Source organism: Thamnophis sirtalis, unplaced genomic scaffold (genome assembly GCF_051295495.1).
Source record: "Thamnophis sirtalis isolate CommonGarterSnake01/CBP01778 unplaced genomic scaffold, rThaSir2_p1.2 scaffold_4, whole genome shotgun sequence".
NCBI classification, from domain to species: Eukaryota; Metazoa; Chordata; class Lepidosauria; order Squamata; family Natricidae; genus Thamnophis; species Thamnophis sirtalis.
In genome coordinates, this window is record NW_028261384.1 from 103,852,758 (window position 1) to 103,862,173 (window position 9,416).

Consider the following 9,416-nt stretch of genomic DNA (forward strand, 5'->3'; position numbering starts at 1 on the left):
CAAGGTCCTACTCACCACCTATAAAGCGCTCCATGGTACTGGATCTGGCTATTTGACAGACCGCCTTCTGCCAATTACCTCCCTGCGTCCCATCAGATCGCATAGAGTTGGCCTCCTCCGTATTCCATCCGCCAGTCAGTGCCGACTGGCGACTACTCGGAGGAGAGCCTCTCTGTTGTGGCTCCGACACTATGGAACAATCTCCCCGTGGAGATTCGTACCCTCACCACCGTCCAGGCCTTCCGCACAGCCCTCAAGAACTGGCTAGCCCGTCAGGCCTGGGGATAATTTTATTTTTGCCCCTCCCAAATGCTGAGTGAATGTTGAGTTTTACTGTCTAATTTACTTTTGTGCACATTTTTTTTTGTATTGTCCTACACTCCCCTTCCTTTTTTGATTGTAAGCCGCCCTGAGTCCCCTCAGGGAAAAGGGCGGCCTATAAATGTCTAATAAATCCTAAATCCTAAACAAGTAGTATCTCAGTTTCACTCCAAAGATTTTGAGAAATCCACCGGTGACTTTTCATTATGCTAGTTGAGAGTTTCCTTTAGAGGCTGCCTGAGCTGCTCCCTCCCATTGGCTGGTTGCTCGTGGCCACACCCCTCCCCTTTTGCATCCCTATTAGCTGGCAGGCCTCTCTGGCTCTTTTCCCATCCACCTCCGTCCCCATGAAGCATCCCCACCATTTGCTTAATTGCTGCTGTACAGTCCTGGAAGAGGTGTGGTGAATTCTCCTACATCGAATCGGGTTCCCCCACTTCCAAATAGAATTCATTCTCACCGTTCCCTCTTCAGAGAGTTAACAAAGGGCGAGAGCCCCACAGATGGGAGGATGGGAGAATTTCTAAGTGCTTGCCACGGGTGAGTGGGCGAAAGTGTGTCGGCAGTGTTTTCAGGACCTGCTGCGCAAGGGTGAGGGAAGAGAGGGGCGGGGCCTGAGGGAAGCCGGAGGGAGTGGACTCGGAGGGAGGGGGGAGCAAGATTGCAGCAGCTGAGGAGGAGGAGGTCTTAGGCTACCACTGCCACCAACGCTGCCAAGGAATTGCAGGATGAGGTGCGGCCAGGCTGGGCCCGGCAAGGCTTCTTCCTGGGAGGGGCACTTCCGGGCACTCGGGGATGGGGGCGAGAAGGAAAAGGGGGGTGGAAGAGGCAGGGGGTGAGGCCAGCTTTTGTGGGGGCAATCTGACAGGTCGAGGAGGGGGGGCGAAGAGGGACCCTCCGCTCGAACCTTGCCGACACCACCCATCACTCTCCGTCAAGCCTGGTTTTGTGGACACGTGCGCTGGGACTGTACCCCCCATCATCCACAGCAGCAAACCCCCCCTTTGTATTAGTTTCCACTCCCCCTCCCCATATCTGTATGCTTTTGACACCCAACCCTATATTCCTTGTATTTCTCTCTCTCTCTCTCTCTCTCTCTCTCTCTCTCTCTCTCTCTCTCTCTCTCTCTCCCTCCCTCTCTCTCTCTCTCTCTCTCCCTCCCTCTCTCTCCCTCTCCCTCCTGTTATCACTGGATGACTACAAGTCCCAGTATTTCCTTCAAGCAGGGGTGGGCTGCTGGGGGTTCACAGGGATTTGGGATAACCTCTAGCTAAAATTCTGTGTACCCACCTCACCCCACCCCTCCCAGGAGTCTCCATGTGGCCTGTTTTGATGCAGGTAAGCACAGGGTGCATGCAGAGACTTGGGGAGGGGGAAAAATGGGCCTACCAGAAGTTTGGGAAGGTTGGAAATGGGTCATTTCCAGTCTCCAGAGGGCCTCCAAAGCCTGGGGAGGCTGTTTTCGCCCTCCTGGAGGCTCGAGTAAAGTCTCCGGAGCCTGGGGAGGGCAAAAAGCCCCCACCACCACCATATCCACGCTCATCCAGCAACCGGGCTGAGAACCTCTTGCTAAAATGTTTGAAGCCCACCCCTGCTATCATTATGGTCAGCACATATGTCTGGAGTTTTTTGAGACAGAAGGGCTTCAAAGTGGAGAAGGGCCATGTCAGAAGACCCAGCTATCTAAATGAATTTACCTTTACCTTTAGTACACAGGTGTCAAACTTGCAGCATCACGTTGCCATCCCGTGACATTTTGTAACATTTTCCCCCTTCGCAGAGCTGGTGTGACCTGTGTGTGATACATCATGTGGCCGCCTGTTCGACACCCCTTCTTTAGTATCAATCCTAGCAGCTTTACTCCCATCTTTTGCTGACAAAAAATAAATTATAGATAGTCCTCGATTTACAGCAATTTATTTAGTGACTATTCAAAGTTACAACAGCACCGAGAAAAGTAACTTATGACTATTTTTCACACTTACTGCTGTTGCAGCATCCCAATGATCACGTGATTAGAATTCAGACACCCGACAACAAGTGTCCTGGGATCATGTGGTCACATTTTGTGACCTTCCGATAAGCAAAGTCAATGGGGAAGGCAGATTCACTTAACATTAATATTAATATTACTAACTTAACAACTGTAGTGATTCTCTTAACAACCATGGCAAGAAAGGTCATAGAATGGAGCAAAATTGACTGAACAAATGTTTCATTTGGCAATATAAATTTTGGGCTCAGTTCTGGTCATAAGCCGAGGACTACCTGTATACTGTTTCAAGAGTAGAATTCTTCAATTTCTCTTCAGTTCTGTGAGACTTCATTGCAAGAAAATTTATTTAGTTATTGTGATTGTTGCTGTACCTGCCTTTTAACTGGGTAAAGTTCTGGCAGGAAGACAAAAGCAAAATAGTGAACAGATAGTGGCGGTGGAATCCTAGTTGGAAAGCAAGATATCAGGAGAGAGGAATATAGGCAGGCACACGTGCTTTCTGGCTTGCTGTGTAATTAAGGCGAATGGCAAAGCAAAAAAGAAAGGTTAAGAAAAAGCTGGACCATCAAGGGCAGCATTTATTTACAATAGTGAAAATGGGCTGCAGTGAAAGGAAAGAACTGCCAAGTGGATGAAAGAAACGCCGTCTTTTTTATGCCAAGGAAAGGCCTATGGCACCATCTGGTGTCAAAAATCCAGTAACTGCAAAAGACAGTGGCTTAATACAGGAAAGGAGTGGTGGGACAGATTAACAGCAGCAACCTGGATTTTTTCCCCAAAGCTATTTAATTTATTTCAATGGATTTCCCTTCCTCAAAGGCACTGGAAAATATCTCAATTGACACTTCTGTGAATTGTTTGACACATTTTGGTCTGCCGTTCCCATATTTTCTGATCATCTAGGGGGCGGGCATAAGCGCACCAGTGTGCCTACTGTCCCTGTCCTACTGTCCCCATTTATATGTACTCTTTTTATGTGTTTAAGGCTATGTTTTGCTTATCTATATCCATTTATTTGTGTCACTTTTCCTTGTGTTTTCATACTTGTTTCCTTGTATTTGTTGACAAATAAATAAATAAAATAAAATAAATAAATAAAATAAAATAAATGAAATAAATAAATAAAATAAAATAAAATATATAAAAAATTATAAAACAAATAAAACAAATAAAACAAATAAAACAAATAAAACAAATAAAACAAATAAAACAAATAAAACAAATAAAACAAATAAAACAAACAAAACAAACAAAACAAACAAAACAAACAAAACAAACAAAACAAACAAAACAAACAAAACAAACAAAACAAACAAATAAAACAAATAAAACAAATAAAACAAATAAAACAAATAAAACAAATAAAACAAATAAAACAAATAAAACAAATAAAACAAATAAAACAAATAAAACAAATAAAACAAATAAAACAAATAAAACAAATAAAACAAATAAAACAAATAAAACAAATAAAACAAATAAAACAAATAAAACAAATAATTTTGTTTTGATTATGTAGCTGATGGGACACTGGGATGGTCTACAAATAATGGTCATGAGCCATTTTTCATACTTTTGTGATGCTGAACAGTCATGAAATAAATTGTTTTTCAGGGACTACCTGAATAACTTCGACATACTTCGTACATACTTCAACATAATTAGAATTAAACAGGGTCATCATGATTATTATACAGGTGTATTCAATAATTTTCTTCTATATTGCAACATTAAAATCAGGTAAGATTTCTGAGAGTCTAGGCTCCAGATTTTTGAATGGAAAATTGCATTGCAGACCCCTGGAGCTGCGGGAAAAGCACCTTTAGTCTGCTGATTGTCACTTAAATACCAAGTAGCTGTTCATAAGATATGTTGTGTCCTCCTTTAGCCAAGGTGGAAATCCTTTTACGCTGGACGAACTTGCCATCAAGTGGATAGTTTGGAAACTGCATTAGATTGATTGAGGCCTGAGTAAGGAATCACTCAAAAGACATTAGGGACATAACAGCAGCAGGGATTTCTTCCCTGCATCACCAACTGTTGTAATTGTTCTTTAACCTGTTCTAAACCAAATGTGTATAGAAATGCTTGACAATGTAACATCATAGAACATCAGTATATTCACAGAAATTTCCATGGTGCCACCAGTCTCTTATTCCTCTGGAATTCATTGTTAAGTATTAATTTGAGGGGGGGGGGAGAGAAAGACCAGAAATGATCAGGATGCAAAGCTGCTGAAAGATGGGTGGCAAATAAATTTGATAAATAAATAAAACAAAAGGTCATGCAGTAAGCATTGTATTTCCATGGCTCTCAGCCGACAAAACCCTCATGCAGTATAAAAATGCTGGATGGCAGTGGTGTGGTGCTTTGTTTCCCTGACAAGAGGAAGAGGAAGGAGGCAGAGAACATCCCGAGAGCCAGTTTGGTATGGTGGTTAAGGCATCAAGACTAGAAACAGGGAGACGGCAAATTCTAGGTTCATCTTAGGCATGAAGGTTGCTGGGTGACAGTGGGACAGTCACTCTCTCTCAGTCCTAGGAAGCAGGCAGTGGCAAACTACTTCTGAAAACCTTGCTGAAAAAATTGCAGGGAAAATTCTAGGCAGTTCTCAGGAATCAAAAACCAGTTTAAAGGCATAGCATAGAGAGTGAATATCCTGAGCGGTTACGTTAAATGGGTATTCTGTGCCCAGCAGCTATTCTTTGAGTGAGCTCTCTAACCTATGGAAGTTGTCTTGGAACACACAAGACGTAGATCAAAATTTCAAATATCCTGCAAACTCTCAAAATTGACTATGCAGGGAGAGGAACTCTTTAAACCCTGCCATTTTCCAAATCCTTCTTAAGGTTATACTCCAATGCACACTTACCAAGCAGACGTTTAGGGAGTACAATGTATTTTGAAAAATCTATACAAGCTGTGCTTTCTTCTTCTTCTCATACACTGTTACAAATATTCTCTCTGCCTCTGCCCTCTTTTCACAGTCTTCTTTCACACTGCTTGGGAATTGCTTAAATCCAGGCTTGGGGCAAGATGACTAAAACTTCTTAAGTGAAAAGCAACCTGAATATCTTTTAAGAAATAATAGAACATCCACCTAAAGTTAAAATATTTGGTTTTCAGATGCTAGCAGCATTTTAACTTGTGCATTCTCAGTATAGCACAATTCATCAGACTGGATGCATTCCTGGGCCCCCAATTAAACAGTGCCATCAGTGGCATTTGTCCCCTAAATGAGCCCTCCCCCCAAAAAAGATCTATATCCCAACCAGATTACTTGCAGAAAGCTTGAAGAGCTATTTATCCAGGCCTTGGGACAAACTTGCTCAGACTCCTGTTTCTGATATTTTATGATTAGTTTGTTGTTGGATTGCTATCTTGTGATTATTTTATAGTTATTTTCTTACTTATGATTGATCTTTTTCAATCATTTATTTTCAAGTCATTTATTGTTTAGATAATTCTGCCTAGAATCGGTTTGGGTTGGATTGAATGGCATGATAAATAAGCTTATTATGAATGCAGCAGATACTATGAATGCACCCTTTCTTACAAAGACCTACAAAAACATAAGATGCAACTTCATTTGCTTGGGAATAAAGAGCACAATAACTTTTCCTGTGTCACACTTCAGTCAATGGCAAGAAAAATAATTGAAAGAGCTGCAACATACGATCCATGTTAAGCAGACTTAATTTTCCTGTTTTGAAAGGAGTTGTGACACAATTACCCCAAATGCTGAGAAGTTTCAGTCTTGTCTCTCTTCCCTTCAATGAACTGCACCAGGCCTCACTGCTTTGCTTGGGAGTTTTTCAACTGGGGAACCTCAGGATTCCATGAGAAATCACTAGGGCTTCCCTGGGAGACCTGGATTTATTTAAAAAAAAAAACAGAGGTTGATTAAAAAAAAAAACAACCTATAACCTTCAACACTGGGTTATGGGTTGGCCTGCCGAAGCTTGCACAGATCCTGGGTGGGATTGTGGAGGAGAGGAAGAAACAGCAAGTAATGAGAAAGGCGTGTAAGAGATGCTGCTGCGGTCTCCCTGCTGAGTTTCCAGTGTGCACATACAGTTGTCCAGAAAGCCTTGTTTCAGGGAGGGCACCAGCGGCGGAAGCAGGAGCCACCCACAAAAACAGGAGGTGGGTAGGAAGGAGGCAGGGAAAAGGAAAAATGGTGGTTGTGGTGAAGGCTTTGGAATCAGGGTGGCAGGATTTCATGGGAGACTGGGGAGTCCAAACATTAAGGGGAGAGATATTGGAGGTTGGCAGCCATCACCCCCTCTCTAGTTTTGCAATGGGGGTCCCTTGAGAGAAGAGGTGGGAAGCAAGGAGGAGAAACCAGATTTAGGGAACAAGGTGCATGAATCAAATATAATATTTTTGTTAACTTCTTGTCTATATTTGATCCTGAATGTGCAGGGGTTCCACAAGGTGTGAAAAATATTTCAAAGGTTCCTCCGGGTAGAAAAGGCTTTGTGTGATGTGAGCTGTCCCAGTGTAATCTAAGAAGTAATTTCCTAAGAGCGTTATTTTGAAAACTTAAAATACCTCCTTCTACTGCAAAATAAAGGCAAACACACTTTCCTCTAAAGTTTCCTTGAACAGTCCAACAAATTCCACACAAGGCAGGTATTGAATTTCACAGTCAGTTTTATTGAATATTTGTGGATTGTCTCCCCTCTAACAAATGACAAATATCACAACACATTTAAAAAAAATACAGATGCTTTGGACAAGTTATTCCATTTCCTTTCGTTATTGAGTATCTCCTGGCTGTTTTACCCTTTTTCTTATATAACAATCAGTTTGTAACCACAGCCATGCAGGGCTTCAAGAACAAGGAGCACACCATCGCTTCTACCATCGAAACTTCACACACAGATCATCTGAGCCATGGGCTCCCATATTAAATGTGTTCCTATTCTATTTCTTTGGGGAAGGAAGAGTTTGAGCTCGCATCCTTGCTCGTAATTATTTTAGTTTCAATGACAGGTTATTAATTTGGAATACTGTAATACAACCACCTCCAATTTTGCATCCTCCACTGAGTTGTGGCTTCCATCGTTCTCTGTACAAACAGGAATAATGAGAGTTGCAGATACAGAGGATTGCAGGTTTCATTGTTTTTAGTCAATTTTGTAAGCATTTTTTTCCTGCTTCTGGTGAGGAACAGCAAACTGACATTCCACAGACAGCAGTAAACATTATGGCTAAAATGCGGAGTGTGAGTTGCTGAGAATTCTCCCACAAGAAAGGAGACATCTTGAGATTACCCAGATACATATTCCAGACAGCTGAAGGTTTTTGTGAGTAGATGGCGAGGAGTGGTATTTTTTGCAGCCTCTTGTAGTTTGTAATACTTCTGGTAACTCTTACTGGACTTTTGATTAATATGGGGAAATGAGGTTTAAGAGATGGGCTTACAGAGGAATGGAATGAGGTTAATGTTCAGGTGTATTTTAAGAGATAACATTGTTAATGTTTATTATACCTGCTGGGAATGAAGGGGGAGATTCCTTTTTCTACCTTTTTCTGCACTTCGTAAATTTTTTTATTTTTTTAAATATATTTCCATACTATGTATTTGTATTAGTTTTATCAGTATATCATCATCTTTAATAAAATTATTTGGGGGAAGAGAAGTTTGGAAGCAACTTTTTAAAGTAACAGTGAAGCTATTGTTTCCTTCTTAAGAACAATGAAGCTAAAGCCTATGCCCAACTGAAGCTGCTAACGCAGCCAGTCTGATACTATCCACCTAAACAGGCTGTGGCTCTTCTGGATCACTAATATTGCCTCTTTCTAACAGGAGATACCAGGGTTGAAGTGGATCAGAGACGTTTGGCATGCAAAGTGTATGCTCCACTGCTAACTTAAGGCTGTAACTCTGGGCTGGAAGAGGCAGACTTGCCATCCTCAAAGACAAGTGAGGATGGCAAGAAACAAGGCAGTGGAAGCAGGTAAGGAGTTGGCAGTGGTTCAGTTCTTGTGCCAGAGCTCAGAGTGCCTGGAAATGTGTGCCAGAAGCTCCAATTTCCAATAAACCCAAAGATTTTGCAGCTCAATTAAAATTTCTGTAGGTTTTTTTTTTTAAAGCTGTCTACATGATTGAGTTTGTCATTTTTAGAATATTTTGCTGTGAGCCCAAGGCAGTGCTCTAAATCTGTGCTTTGATCAGCAACTGGGCCAATATGGCTATAAGAAATATGGGTGCTGACACATGATTGTGGGGGGAAATGCTTGGAAGAAAAAGGCAAAGTTTTTTTTTAATTCAATCCCAACACCTGATCTTCAAGGAAATTAGTCAATGTTAGTTTTCATGCTCCTTTTAATGTTCACAATAATACAGGGAAGTTGGTTTTACTGAGAGATGGGAAGTAGCCCATCATCATCTAGATCAGGGGTCTCCAAAGTTGGCCACTTTAGCACTTGAGGACTTCAACTCCCAAAATTCCGCCGCTACCACAAGTCTTAAAGTGGCCAACTTTGGAGACCCCTGATCTAGAGACTGAACTTCCAGGATGAATGGGGATCTGAATTGGATTCCCATGATATCGTCACTTGACCAGAAGCCATTGCAAAGGGGCTGGAAATGAGAAGTAAAACAGGGAGCAGAATTACATCCATGTATCTCTCACATTTAATCAAAAAAAAACAACACCTCCCTGGGTCTTAATTCCACTTAATGGAATAAATAAATAAAATAAAAATGTGTTGCAACCTATTTCAATCCATTGCTGGAATACAATGTCATAATCTCTGGACAATGATCTTTTAAGAGTAATAAAAAAAATAACCATTCTGGAAATCATAGTCAGAAAAAAATTATGTTGAAAATATAGTTCTATCTTGTAAAAAATAAGATGGCGGGGGGGGGGAGGATAGTGAGAGAGATTGGATGTAACTACACAGAATTCCATGCAACACAGCTCTCACACAAGGCTATGGAGATCTGTGTTGCCAGAATAAATTACTTGATCAGCTTATTTAGGCTAATTTGTTTCACTTACCAAATCCAGCACTTCAAAAACTATCATTACTATTGGCAAAGACCTCTGGCCAAGAGACAGCAGGGTTGCTAATATCCCTTATT